Source organism: Pinus tabuliformis, chromosome J (genome assembly GCF_031772625.1).
Source record: "Pinus tabuliformis cultivar Carrire ecotype Pingquan chromosome J, CPIR1, whole genome shotgun sequence".
NCBI lineage: Eukaryota > Viridiplantae > Streptophyta > Pinopsida > Pinales > Pinaceae > Pinus > Pinus tabuliformis.
The window spans coordinates 1,502,535,931-1,502,551,895 of NC_142295.1; positions in this window are offsets into that span (position 1 = coordinate 1,502,535,931).

Genomic DNA, 15,965 nt, shown 5'->3' on the forward strand with positions numbered 1-15,965 from the left:
CATAAACTTTATCATCTAATCCTGCATCCATTTCATGATTCCTTTAACCACACTAATTATTCACATACTTGACATTATCAACATCACCAAACTGACATAATGAGCAATCACATCATTGAACACCGATATACCTTGGAAATCCCATAGAGTGAAAACCAACACACATTTAATTTTATTATTAAACGCTCATGAGGGTGTTCACCCCTCACTCAATGACTTATAGGGAGTCCATCCCTTATTGTTATAAAATATTATAAAAAAATATCATTAAAATACAACATACCTAGCTAAAATCTATTACAATCGTCATTAAACCATTTACCAAGAAATCACCACTCTCTATATCCTTGTGGCATGATTGTTCCATCAGTGCACCATATTGTAGCTCAGACTCATTAGCATGGACCATTAGTCCTTATCTGCCACAATTTAAACAATAATTTGTCTTTTGCACAAATCACCATCCTTTCCTGTCATTGTTGTCGTCAACAAGCTTTGGTAACATGATTAGATAAAGTATTAATCAATCAACAATCAGTCTTTAAAAACGATCTTTTAACATCTATTCATGTGCGTACATGAGATGTAAATATAATATGACAACATGTTTCTTCTAACAACATTGTGCATGTATAAACAAATAATTATCAAGCATGTCAAAATAATTACCATGTTAATGTGATCATTCTCACACTAGCACATGTTCATATCTAAAGGAAACCACTGTAACCACCCATTTCATTTAAAGGATACTAGAAACTTATATTTGCTTTTCGTGCATGTAATTAGATAAAAACTTATTCAAAGAGAGCGAGCCCCTTAGCTTATTCTTTTTTCATGTAACTGTGTAATCTTCAAATACATTAAATATTATTATAATACATAAAAATGCATGCCCCGTTCTAGGGGAAACATAACATGATAGACACCATTATCGTGCATGCAAAATGTAAGTTCCTTTTTTAAAAGTGTCTTTCCCAAGCTAGAGATATTTACAAAATATATTGTATGCACAAAGACATGGATTGCTCTAAAACCAAAATAATGTGTTAGTCATTATTTCTTGCATGCAGATATATGTATTGTACAAATGAAAGTTAGTGAATTTATTGCAAGTAATTACTTGTTTTACTTTCTAGGATCTAACATAATACTTATTGTTTTCTGCACACAAATCCATGTTTCTCTTTAAAATATCTAACACAATATTTCTACAAATCCATGTTTCTCTTTAAAAGATCTAACACAATAGTTCTATTTTCATGCATGTAATCAACTATTGTTTCTATGCTTCTACATATGTGTTCTTTTCACATGGTTATTTTCAAGAACCCAACATAGTGTCTCTATTTGTTTATGTACAATGTTCTCATGCATTTGTTTTCAAGAAAGTATCATAACAAATTTCTCATGCATTTGTTTTCAAGAAAGTATCATAATCAACCTTTCTTTTGGGCATAAGAACTAAAATAATAATAATGTTAACATTTTATACATTAAACCATGCAATTAAATCAAACTATCGAATATACAACACACAAATCATTTATCTTTTTACCCACCAAAACATGTAACTTGTGCAAACTCTTGGAAATGAATTAACACAATTGACTTATCTTTCACTCACAAGAAAAAAAGATTCTTTCAAAACAAGATTCCTATGGCTTGTACTATATCTGTGCATTTGATCTATGCATAGGTTATTATATTTTCTCATAACTAAGTATTTTTTTTTCAAAATAACTCTCTTACGCATGAGAATCCATGGGAATATTTTCCATGGATTTATTAAATAACTAATCTTTACCAACACCATGGAAATATTTTACCATGACTAAGCACAAAACCATTGCGTTCTTTTCAAGAACACCACAAGATTTTGTCAGACCAGGGGTAGCTCCAGTTTGGGAGAAAACTGATACGATTTATTTCATTAGGTAGCTATTGTTATATACAAAGAATGTGACTGCTCAGTTCATCTTCTGATGATTGTTCACATTCTAAATTCATCCAATCGCATAGGATTAGGTGTCAACATTCCCCCCCTTAATCTGAAGGGATGTTGGTGAGTCCAAGCATCGTTATGAATCTTTCAAGCTTTTCTCTTCCAAGCGCTTTGGTGAAGATGTCTACAATTTTCTGATTTGTGGAACAATGACGAAGATGGATTGTTTTGGCCTCAACATGATGTCGGATCAGATGATATTTAGTATTGATGTGCTTTGTACGATCATGGAACTTTGGGTTCTTGGCCAACTTTATTGCAGAGGTGTTGTCAATCATGAGTGGAGTTGATTGTACTTGTTTTACCTGCAAATCTTCAAGAATTTTTCTGAGCCACACAATTTCTTTCGTTGCTTCAGCTGCTGCCACCTATTCTACTTCTATTGTGGAATCTGTTGGAACTGATTGTTTGCGTGATCTCCAAGAGACAGCTCCTGATCCAAGACTCATGGCATATCCTGAAGTAGATACCCCAGTTTCTTTGTCTCCATCGAAGTCTGAATCAGAGTATCCAATCAAGCTGAAGTCGTCCACCTGTGTATACTTGATTCTAAGGTCTTCAGTTCCCTTCAAGTACCTTAGAACTCTTTTTGCAGCAGACCAATGTCCCTCACAAGGCTTTTGCATAAACCTGGAGAGGATTCCAACAGCAAATGAAATGTCTGGTCTGGTAGTAGTGAGGCAGATGAGACTTCCTACAAGTTGTCTATACTTTGTTGCATCCTCAAATTCCTTTCCTTCAATAGATGTGAGCTTTAAGTTTTGTTCCATTGGAGTAGAAAGAGGATTGCACTCTGTCATGCCAAATCTGTTTAACAAATCTCCAATGTATTTCTTTTGAGAAAGAAATATGGATTTTGGATGTTGGGTTACTTCAATGCCAAGATAGTAATGAACATAGCCCAAATCAGTCATTTCAAAACTTTTCCCCAATTCCTTCTTTATGGATGTAATGTAGCTTTCATTGTTCCCTGTCATTAAAAGATCATCTACATATACCACAAGATATACAACTGTTTTGCCAAATTTCTTGACAAATAAAGTTGCATCATCAAGATCAAAATGATTGAAGTTGAGTTTCAGAAGATGCTCAGTTAGTTTTTCATACCAGGCTCGCGGTGCTTGTTCGAGGCCATACAAGGACTTCACAAGTTTGCATACTTTTTGTTCATGTCCTTTCACAGCAAATCCTTCAGGCTGGGACATAAAAACATTCTCTTTTAGATCTCCATTCAAGAAGGTAGTTTTTACATCCATTTGATGGAATTTCCAACCATTCTGAGCTGCTAGTGCAAAGAGTGTCCAGATGGTGGCCCATTTCGCTGTGGGGGCAAAAGTTTCCTCATAATCAACCCCTTCCTTCTGTGCAAAACCTTTTGCCACAAGCCTAGCTTTGTGCTTGTCAAGTGAGCCATCAGCTTTGTACTTGTTCTTGTAGACCCACTTGCAGCCAATTGGTTTGGTTCCAAATGGAGGATCAACCAGCTTCCAAGTGCCATTCTTTATGAGGGCATCATACTCCTTTTGCATCGCTTCTTTCCATTCATCATGAGAAGCAGCTTCTTTGAAGGAAGTTGGTTCAAAATCTGTAGACAAGTTCAATTCACAATCATAAGTAACATCCATATCAATAGGTGAATTAGAGTCATCTACATCACCTCCATTTTGTTGGTTTGAGTTTCTGGTTCTTGTTTTTCCAATTTCATCAGGATGAACACTTTCAAGTGTCTTTGTCAGCCACTTCGAGGGACCTTTCTGAGATGGTCCAGGCTGCTTTGCTGATTGAGTTGGGACTGAATCAAGATTGAGTCTCCCAATTCTATCAATTACATCACTTAAAGCATCATCCATTGTTGGAGTTTCATGCAGGGGAGATTGTTCTTTAGAAGAAGATTCCACATGTTGATCTAGTATAGGAATCCCCCCTTCAAGATGTGGAATCTGATTATCAAATTCTTGAAATGATTTCGTTTTTGCGAATCTATCCAAGCGATCAAGTTGCCGCTCAGCAACATTGTCAGATTTGGATGATTCAAGAAAAACTACATCTCTAGATACAAAAAACTTTTTATTTGCTTCATCATAGAGGCGGTATGCTTTGGAGGTGTTTGAATACCCCAGGAAGATACACTTAAGACTTCTAGCACCAAGTTTGTCTCTATGTACCTTTGGTATCGAAGCATAACAGGTGGAACCAAAGATCCTGAGATGTTTTACCGAAGGAACATGTCCATACCACAATTCATAAGGAGTCTCGTTTCTTATAGCATTAGATGGACATCTATTCTTTATATATGCAGCACATAGAACAACATCAACCCAAAACATTATCTTTACATTTTTGAAGAAAAGCATGGATCGTCCCATATTCAAGATTGTTCTATTCATTCTTTCAACTACACCATTCTGTTGGGGATTATAAGGCACAGTTTTTTGATGTTTGATCCCATGTTGGTGAAGATAGTTTTCAAATTCATTTGATGTATATTCTTTTCCATTATCAGTGCGAATAGACCCAATATGATATTGTGCATCATTTTCAATCCATTTATGAAAATTCTTGAATGTTTGAAAAGCATCAGATTTGTTCTTCAATAAATAAACCCAACACATTCTGGTGTAATCATCAATAAATGTCATGATAAGTCCATGCATGTTTTTTATTGTGTTGCAATCTTATTGAAGAGATGTCTAATGTTGTGCAAGGACAAGTAATTGATATAGTACTCGTTCCACTAAACTACCAAAAATAGAGAGATATACAACAAATATTTAAACAAAAATAAATAACATTAAGTGCAAATATGTTTTAATTTATGTCCAAAATTTTCCAGTACATTAATTGAGCTCACAGCTGTCCATAAATAGTATCTTAATAATTAAGAGTATAAATCATATTGACCCAACTAGAAAACATATAAAACCATAAATCCTTCCAAAATGTTCTATTCCAGAAGTGTTAAAAATGCAATGTTCTGTATTAAATAAAATGAAACCCATTGGTCAGCTCTACGAAAGTGAGTCTGAACTAGGAGAGTCTGGCTCTACAGAACACTCTACATTGTTCATGTACATCACACATTATATAGTAGTCATAGATTTAGGGAAGGTAGAACCATAACCTAAAAAATAGAAACTAATTCATATCCTAAGCTCTCTTGAACCAACTCACTATTCTACTATATTCTCCATTATCGATAACACTCCCCCTTAATGGAGAAGGGGTTCACAATTATACCTAACATCTCCCTAAACATTTCAAACTTGATTTTTCCAAGAGGCTTAGTGAAAATGTCTGCAACATTATCACATGTATTACAATATACCAAATGGATTTCTTTTGATTGCACTTTCTCCGTGACAAAGTGGAACTGTGTATCAATGTGTTTAGTGTTTTTGTGAAGCAATGGATTATTAGCAAGTTTGATTGAACTCTGATTGTCGCATCTGATTATTGTTGCATTTTTTTGTTCTTCCCCAACATCCTGGAGAAGTCCCCGCAACCAAATGCCTCACATGTTGCTCCAAACATAGCTTGATACTTTTCTTTCATTGAAGACAAGGAAACTATGTTTTGTCTCTTACTTCTCCATGTAATCACCATAGATCCAATGTTGAATGCATAGCCTGTTATGGATCTGCGGTCTTCTACATTTCTAGCCCAGTCTAAGTCTGTAAATCCTGTCAATCTAACATCAGAGGAATCAGTATAAATAATACCATAATCTATAGTACCTTGTAGATACCTCAAAACACGTTTCGCTGCATTCCAATGACTTTCAAGTGGCTTGGACATGTATTGAATTAGCACACTGACTGCATATGCCAAATCTGGTCTAGCAGTGGTTAGGTAGATTAGGCTCCCAACCAGCTGTCTGTAAAGTGTCGCGTCTGCCTCTTTAGAGCCATCCTTAATCTACAGTTTGATGTTCTACTGTAATGGTACTGCTGTAGGCTTACACTGATCCATCCTAAATCTTTCTAGTAGTCCTTTGACATACTTTCCTTGTGACAAAAATGTTTTTCGTGAATCTCTCCAGATCTCAAGACCCAAACAGTATCTTAATTCACCAAGGTGTTCATTTCGAACACCTGTGACATCCATTGCTTGATATCTTTGATTATATATGTAGCATCACCTATAATAATCAAATCATCTACATACAAAGAAATCAACACTACGCAACCTTGTTCATCTTGCATGGTATATAGATTAGGGTCATTTTTACTTCTGTTGTAGTCAAATTCTAGAAAAAATGAATCAATCTTTTCATACCAAGACTTGGGTGCTTGATTTAGTCCACTAAGAGCTTTCTTTAATCCACAGACTAAATGTTCTTTCCCTTTCTGGACAAACCCTCTAGGTTGCTCTAAATAAACCTCCTCTTTCAATTCTCCATTTAAAAATGAGGACTTTACATCTAGTTGGTGAATCATCCAATGTTTCTTAGTAACTAAAGCAATCAACATTCTGATGGTATTTAGTTTAGCTACAGGGGTAAAGGTTTCTTCATAGTCAATACCTTCTTTTTGTGAATATCCCTTTGCTACCAATCTAGATTTTAATGTATCTATGGTTCCATCTACATTAATCTTGGGTTTATACAACCATTTGCAACTTATGGTTGTTTCCCTTTCGCAAGTTCAACCAGTTCCCAAGTGTTTTTCCTGATCATAGATTCATATTCCTGTTCCATAACTGTTTTCCATTCACTACATTCATTTTTTTCCTTATAACTAGAAGGTTCAACAACATTCATAACACTAGTTATAAAAGAATTTTCCTTATATCTTGCAGGCAATTGAGCTTTTCTACTTGATCTCCTTAATGGTGGGGTAGCTTCAAACCTTGTCTGATCATCATTTTCTTTTTCTTGTCACTGCTGTTGTTTCATTGTATCTGCTGCTATTGCTACTGTATCTACTGTTTTTCATATTCTTCCTTTGTCTATTGCTGATCCTGATTGTTTCCTGTTTCTTCACTTTCTTCTTCCACCAAGAACGAAATATCCCATTCCTCATTGTGCTCATCAGATTCTTCATGATCCTACTCATCGAATATGACATCTCTACTAACAAAAATATTGTGAGTAGAGGGACTAAATAATCTATAAGCTTTATATTGTGAACAATACCCTATAAAGGTACATCTGATGGCTTTTGAATCTAGTTTCCTTCTGTTTGCCTTTGGAATATGGGAAAATTCTTTAGACACAAATACTCTTAAATATTTTAATGAAATCTTAAATCCATATAATTCTTCATAAGGAGTTTTAAACTCAATACTCTTTGTAGGACTCCTATTTTTCAAATAAACTACAATATTCAATGCTTCAGCCCAAAAACCATTCGAAATATTCTTACCTTTCAACATGCTTCTAGCGCATTCCACCAATTTTTTGTTCTTTCTTTCTATTAATCCATTCTGCTGAGGAGTATGGGGTACTGTGAATTGCTGTAATATCCCATGGTCTTTACAATACTTGATAAGCTCATCCTTCCTGTATTCTCCCCCTTGATCAGAGCAAAGAATTTTTATATGCTTCCTTGTTTGTTTTACAATCATGTTTCTGAACTACTTAAAGTATTCAAATGTGTGACTCTTCTTACTCAAGAAATATACCCAAAAAAAACTTTGTGCAATCATCAATAAATAGTAAAAAATATAGTGCACCTCCTAATGACTTTGTTTGCATGGGTCCACAAAGATCTGTGTGCACTAATTCAAGTATATCTCTTTGTTTCTTCTCTACTCGAACATGGAATTATTCTCTATGCATCTTTCCTAATGTACATGCATCACAATAATTATGCACTTGTTTTAACATAGGAAGATCTCTTACCATTTCCTTTTTCTGAAGTAACAGCAAATCATTGTAGTTGAGATGACCAAATCTCTGATGCCACATCTCTTATGTAGTCAAACCTATTGTTGTTAAAGCTCAAACTAGTTCTGCTCTTACATCCAATTTGTACATACCTCCTGTTCGAATTCCTCTAGCAATAGTCTTCATGTCATCTAGAAGATCTTTAATATAACAGCTAGAATTAAAAAATTCAACTTTAATAACTTGATCTGTAATCATGGATACAGAAATCAAGTTCTTTGTTACACCGGGAACATACATGACATTATGAATTTGTCTTACAGTACCATTAGGTAAAATGATAGAAATTTTCCCACACCCTTTGATCTAATGACTTCTATCATCACCTAGGTAGATTTGTGCTCCGTCGTTGATTTCTTTAAAATTTTCAAACCATTTCTTGTTCCTTGTCATATTTGTTGATGCTCATGAATCTACATACCAGATGTTTGCATCAACATTCTCATAAGTCTGCCATAAACAATTTGAAGTTCTGCTCACGATTGTTATTTGCGAGATGACCTGCATGTCTTTTCTGCTTTTGTTCTTCTTCATGATATTTATTCTTTCTGCACTCTTTAGCTATATGACCAAGTTTTCCGCAATAAAAACATTTAATTTCAGAGTTTTTATATTCATATGCATACCTTGAGTCTGATTTGGTCTTTTCTGTGAGTTTCCTCCGTTTTTCTGTTGTGGATTTCCTTTCCCTTTGAAGAAGTTCTACTTTGCCATCAACGCAAGATCTGCACTATGGGGCTTCAGAGTCAGTCTTCTTTCTTCCTCCTGCATCAGTATTCATGTCAGTTCTTCAAATTTTGGGATCTCCTCTCTCGAATTTATCCTAGTGATGAACATTTGGTAGTCATCAGTCACACCATTCATGGTAATGGCTACTAGATCTGTATCTTCAACTGTATTACCAATGTCTGCTAATTTGTTCTTCAAATCCTTGATCCTTTCTATGAAGGAAGAAACTATTTCATTTTCTTCCATCTTCAGCGACAAGATCTTGCTTCTCAGGAACAAAAGACGATTTGTATTCTTGATCTCATACAAATCCTTCAAAATTCCCCAGATTTCACTTATTGTTTTACATTCTCTGATGTGTGGTATGATGCAATCTTTCACTGACATCTTCAGCAATGTCCTTGCTTTACCTTCTCGCTTATCCAAATCTAGGACTGATGTTGATCCAGTTGCTAGCTTCTTCTCATCCCCATTTGTAATCGTCCAAGCACTCTGCACTTCTAGCAGAGTCTGCATCTTGAATTTCCAATTTGCATAATTGGAGCCATCGAGCTTGTTATGCTCATTTAATCATGATTCAAACATTTGATTATTCATCTTGGCGATAAAAAAAGACCTTGACAGGAAAAAAAAAAAAATGTTAGATCTACCATAGATCTGTGTCAAAGACAAAAAATCGCTTATCTCCCTTAGTCCGATCTCTATTGTTTTCAATGGCATCCTTCCGGTCTTCTCTTAGCAGACCTCGGGCTCCACGCAACATTCTCTCAGCCTCCACACAACCTTCTCTCGGTGTCCACCACCAAAACACAACCCCTCTTTTTTTTGTGTTATTTGTTGTTTGCTTGACCTCGTAGCCTTCTCTCAACATCTCTCACAATGGTCGTCGCGCTTATCCACCATGGAGTTGCGGAGATCATCGCAACTATCCACCACGTGATTGCACTGAACTGGCAAATGAATCTTTGCAGAAGGTTCACAGTGGGATCTTCGCAGCTTTTCCTCAATGGTACGCGATGATTTCACGTTAGGCGCAACTGGCAAGTTCCTCACTCAACGAACATGTTTTTTTAGCCCTGTCGCTCTGATACCATGTTAAAAATGCAATGTTCTGTATTAAATAAAATGAAACCCACTACTCAGCTCTACAAAAGAGAGTCTGAACTAGGAGAGTCTAGCTCTGCAGAACGCTCTACATTGTTCATGTACATCACACATTATATAGTAATCACAGATTTAGGGAAGTTAGAACCATAACCTAAAAAATAGAAACTAATTCCTATCCTGAGGTCTCGTGAACCAACTCACTATTCTAAGATATTCTCCATTATTCTCCATTATCTCCTGTAGTCCATGCATGTGTTTTGTTGTGTTTCAATCTTAGGGGAGAGACGTCTAATTTTGTGCAAGGACCAGTAATTGATATAGTATTGGTTCCACTAAACTACCAAAAATAGATAGATATACAACAAATATTTAAACAAAAATAAATAACATTAAGTGCAAATATGTTTTAATTTATGTCCAAAATTTCCCAATACATTAACTGAGCCCACAATTGTCCAGAAATAGTATCTTAATACTTAAGAGTACAAATCATATTGACCCAACTAGAAAACATATAAAACCATAAATCCTTCGAAAATGGTCTATTCCAGAAGTACAAAGTAGCAATCACTTGAACCCCCACTCATCAGAAATGGAGTTATGTAGTCCAAATAAATATCCATACCTACACACAACAAAAGTGAATGTATGTCATCCATAACTGCTATGTTGTTCAACATTTAAACCCATTGTGTTCAATAAATGACACCCAACCCAATAACATTTAAACCCACTATCTTCAATAAATGACACCTAACCCAATAACTTCAACAAATGACACCCAAACCATTCTATTTCTCATTAAAACATATCAAAGCACATGTTTAATAGATGACGCCCAACCCATTCTATTTCTCATTAAAATAGATCAAATCACATGGATCAACAAATAACAAATTACTAACCATTAGATCACATCCAAGTAAATCCAGATCACACATTCAAAATGAAGCCATTGCAATCCATGTCCATCCTTACCACCAATTAAATTCAAGTGAAAAAAAACTATAAAAGAAGTTCAAACATTGTTGAAGTTGCATGTTATGCATTCAAACTATCCATCAATCTTGAAGACAAACCATAACATAACATTTGACAGTATATCCAAGTTAGTTATTTCAATTACAACACACTTTTCTTACAGTTCTATTTTCATTTCTCATAGTTTTTTATTTCAGTTCTTAAAGTTTCATTTTCATGAAAATCTATATATATTTTCTATTTTTCTATATTCTGAAAAAGAATAGAACCTATGAGACATTAATCTTGTGCTGAATGTTTGAATGAAATGTTATGTCTTCCTCATAAAATTTTTCAAATAATCAAAACTAAGATTCTTTTTTATCATAGTAGATTGTTTTCCATAGCATAGGCTCCAGGTGTTTCCCTTGCCATGCCTAGACAAAGAGCTCGGGTAAGCTGATAGGATGCTTATTATGAGGAACATTCCAGTAAATTAAATCTATGTCTACGTCACTAAACTAATAGTTTCACAACCAAATATAGGGAGTAGATACATGTTCAGGTGTAAGAGGAAATGGCTTGGCCTAGAGGGGAAGCCTCTTCCCACAAAACTTCCCTCTCATATACTAAAGTGTTGGTAGAAATATATGCAGACAATAGACTTGTATTAGCTATATAGGATTGCCATGAGTCTCAGAAGAATTTGCTACAATCCTTGGATCACAAGCATGGGCACTTGAAAGATTCTGATAGCGGGATGAAGAATATGGACCATAGGTTGGCAAGGATAGAACACCATCTCCACATTTGACCAATAATTGATATACCTCTTGCAGATCCAATAACTCCTATCCAGATGGTGGGCTCTAATTATGATCCCCTTACTTGACTTTGTTATGATTCTACCTTATGGTTCTACTTTTGTAGTTGGTTTTTTGCAAGGAAAAATACGTTACTATCTTGATTTATTTTTGTTTAATGATTCTTCCTCATAGTTCCACTTTTGTAGTTGGTCTTTTGCAAAGAAAAATAGGCTACTATCCTTATTTAAGCTTATTTAATGATGTTTAAAATTTTGTTTCCAATTATGTGGCTTGTCGCTTTGAAGAGTACATTCATTTTTTTGGTATGGTTTAATCTCCCTTGTGATAGATCAATATGAGTTATTGTAATCCTTGACGTAATCTCTAATTTCCAAAGTTAATAGAATTCACTTCACAAAATAAAAAATAACAAATTGCTATAATCTAAAATAATTCATTTCATTTATTTTTATAACGATAAAATGAAAATAATTCAAGACATTAATTTTAATTATTCTATCATTTAAAATTAACTACTTACATTAAATTAGTTTGACGAAAATATATGAACTCACATAAATATATTTAACTTAAATTTACCAAATATTTATATAGATTCATTTTTGCTAATTTATTTCATCTCAATAAATACTTGATAATTAAAAGTTAAAATGAATTATAATACAATATATTGATTTTATCATTTAAATTAAGTTATTCACACTAAATTAATTTGATAAATATAAATCTAAATATTTAATCCAAATTTATCAAATATTTATGTCATGTTTTTTTAAACTTTATTTAATTTTAATAAATATTTTAAAACTTGAAATTTGAAATAAATATGAATTGATTTAGGTGAATTATAATGTATAGATATATGTATAAATTACAAATTTCATATTTATAAAATAATAAAATAAAATAAATATTTTTATTTTATTAAAAGAAGAAAGAAAAAAAGTATTATACAAATTTTAAATTTAATTAAAATACACAAAACGATGCTATTATTTTATAATTATTTATTTCAAATTTTTCCTAAAGGAAAAATGGTAAATTTATTTAAAAGAACAAAATTACATGTTGCAGATGTTAGTAAGCATTCAAGCAAACCAACCTTATTTCATATCTTAAAAAAAAAAACTCTACCTTTCCTTTTCTCCACTTTTCAGCAACCCACCAGAGTTTGGAGTGGAAAATACAATTTCTTTGTCACTTACTTCTTTCTCAGGGATAGCTTTCTCAATTTGGTGCTCCCGAGCGGTAGTTGTGGTTACTAAGGACAAATTTGGAACCACCGAATAATGTATTTTAGTTAAAATTAATAAATGAGTATATAAAATTGAATTATTTATTTTAATTAACATTAATAAATTGAATAGGTAAATAAAATTAATAAATGGCTTAGTCTAACTTATAGTGGAAATGGATATGTTTTATGGTTAATTTTAATCAAACTCAGACAGGTATTTAAAAAAACTAATTGGAGTGTCCCTATGTTTTTTAAGGTGCTAAATGCATTTAAGCATTGAAAAATACATTCTAAACAACAACAAAAAATCACATTCTTTTTTGAAATTATTTTACACAGTGAAAAAGTCTATTTTATAAGTTAGAGTAAGCCTTCATAAATTAAATTAAAAATATATATTAGATATCATTTTTGGGATTCAACTGCGTTAAGTAAGTCATTCAAACGTATGACCATTTCCATGAGAGGTAGTCGTAACTGACTAATTTCTCATGATTTTTGAATAGTTCACTTAGCACTCATTGCGTCGGGTGATGCTCACAGGGGTGAAGAAGTGGGATTGAAACTAGTGAAATGTGGAGAACGAATCACATAGCATCAATCATCACTTCCGGGGGGCTTGCACCCGGTAACCAGGACTTCCCAGGAGGTCACCCATCCCAGAACTCCTCTGGCTCAAGCGCGCTTAACTGTGGAGTTTTTCCCCACAATCAAGCCCACTTAGCTTGCTACCCCATTTGCAAAACCTTAGCAAGTATTGTGCCTCATGAACCATTCAAGTAGAGATCCCTTGACTCTTTTTGAATTTAAGTATGGGGGATTTACGCAGTGTATTATATTAGATATCATTTTTGGGATTCAACTGCGTTAAGTAAGTCATTCAAACGTATGACCATTTCCATGAGAGGTAGTCGTAACTGACTAATTTCTCATGATTTTTGAATAGTTCACTTAGCACTCATTGCGTCGGGTGATGCTCACAGGGGTGAAGAAGTGGGATTGAAACTAGTGAAATGTGGAGAACGAATCACATAGCATCAATCATCACTTCCGGGGCTTGCACCCGGTAACCAGGACTTCCCAGGAGGTCACCCATCCCAGAACTCCTCTGGCTCAAGTGCGCTTAACTGTGGATTTTTTCCCCACAATCAAGCCCACTTAGCTTGCTACCCCATTTGCAAAACCTTAGCAAGTATTGTGCCTCATGAACCATTCAAGTAGAGATCCCTTGACTCTTTTTGAATTTAAGTATGGGGGATTTACGCAGTGCATTATATTAGATATCATTTTTGGGATTCAACTGCGTTAAGTAAGTCATTCAAACGTATGACCATTTCCATGAGAGGTAGTCGTAACTGACTAATTTCTCATGATTTTTGAATAGTTCACTTAGCACTCATTGCGTCGGGTGATGCTCACAGGGGTGAAGAAGTGGGATTGAAGCTAGTGAAATGTGGAGAACGAATCACATAGCATCAATCATCACTTCTGGGGCTTGCACCCGGTAACCAGGACTTCCCAGGAGGTCACCCATCCCAGAACTCCTCTGGCTCAAGCACACTTAACTGTGGAGTTTTTCCCCACAATCAAGCCCACTTAGCTTGCTACCCCATTTGCAAAACCTTAGCAAGTATTGTGCCTCATGAACCATTCAAGTAGAGATCCCTTGACTCTTTTTGAATTTAAGTATGGGGGATTTACGCAGTGCATTATATTAGATATCATTTTTGGGATTCAACTGCGTTAAGTAAGTCATTCAAACGTATGACCATTTCCATGAGAGGTAGTCGTAACTGACTAATTTCTCATGATTTTTGAATAGTTCACTTAGCACTCATTGCGTCGGGTGATGCTCACAGGGGTGAAGAAGTGGGATTGAAACTAGTGAAATGTGGAGAACGAATCACATAGCATCAATCATCACTTCCGGGGCTTGCACCCGGTAACCAGGACTTCCCAAGAGGTCACCCATCCCAGAACTCCTCTGGCTCAAGCGCGCTTAACTGTGGAGTTTTTCCCCACAATCAAGCCCACTTAGCTTGCTACCCCATTTGCAAAACCTTAGCAAGTATTGTGCCTCATGAACCATTCAAGTAGAGATCCCTTGACTCTTTTTGAATTTAAGTATGGGGGATTTACGCAGTGCATTATATTAGATATCATTTTTGGGATTCAACTGCGTTAAGTAAGTCATTCAAACGTATGACCATTTCCATGAGAGGTAGTCGTAACTGACTAATTTCTCATGATTTTTGAATAGTTCACTTAGCACTCATTGCGTCGGGTGATGCTCACAGGGGTGAAGAAGTGGGATTGAAACTAGTGAAATGTGGAGAACGAATCACATAGCATCAATCATCACTTCCGGGGCTTGCACCCGGTAAAAATTAAGATTAAAAATATATATTTTAATCTTAATTTTTAAACACATTAAAATAAAATGTAACATATCACACTTATTTATTTATCGTTAGTATTAATATTTTTTTCTTAAATAATAGGTTGTTGTGCAAAATATGTGAAATTAATATACAACTCTAAAATATAAAAAATTTCAACTTGTCTCGAGGATGAACCACACTTGTTGGTTCAAAACGCGTCGACAAAAATATTATAATGTAATCTCCGCCGAAGAAATCTTTTCAAAAACAATAAAGTAGTAATAATAATAAATTATTACGCTTATTATTTGATACATATTGATCAATAGTATTATAAAATTATGCTTTTTAGAAAAGTATTGCATACCATAAAAAATAATACAATATCTTTATTAATTTAAAAAAAATAATAATGGAGCAAGGTATTTCCATGGTTGATTGAATGGTGAATTATACAAAAGTAAAATAGATTGGGTTATATGGACCATTACCATCCTAACTTTTCATACTTTAAATATTTTAATCTTAACTATAAGAGTGACTTTACTAAATAGTCAAAATTATTGTATTCATTCATTTGGGTTAAAATTACTGTATTCATTCACTTACTTTCTCAAGACTGACTTACTTTAAACATTGATATACTATATTTTTAAGTGGAGAAGTGAACTTAAGATTGACCTTTTGAAAAAAAAGAAATATCAATTGAAAAAACACTTAGTAAAATGCCTATGATGAAATAAGGTGCAGAAAAGACGGTTCTCCAGTATTCACGGAAGGCCCTGTTTATAGTTTTCAAAATTCAAATTTTAAATTTCAAATGGCGGGGTTT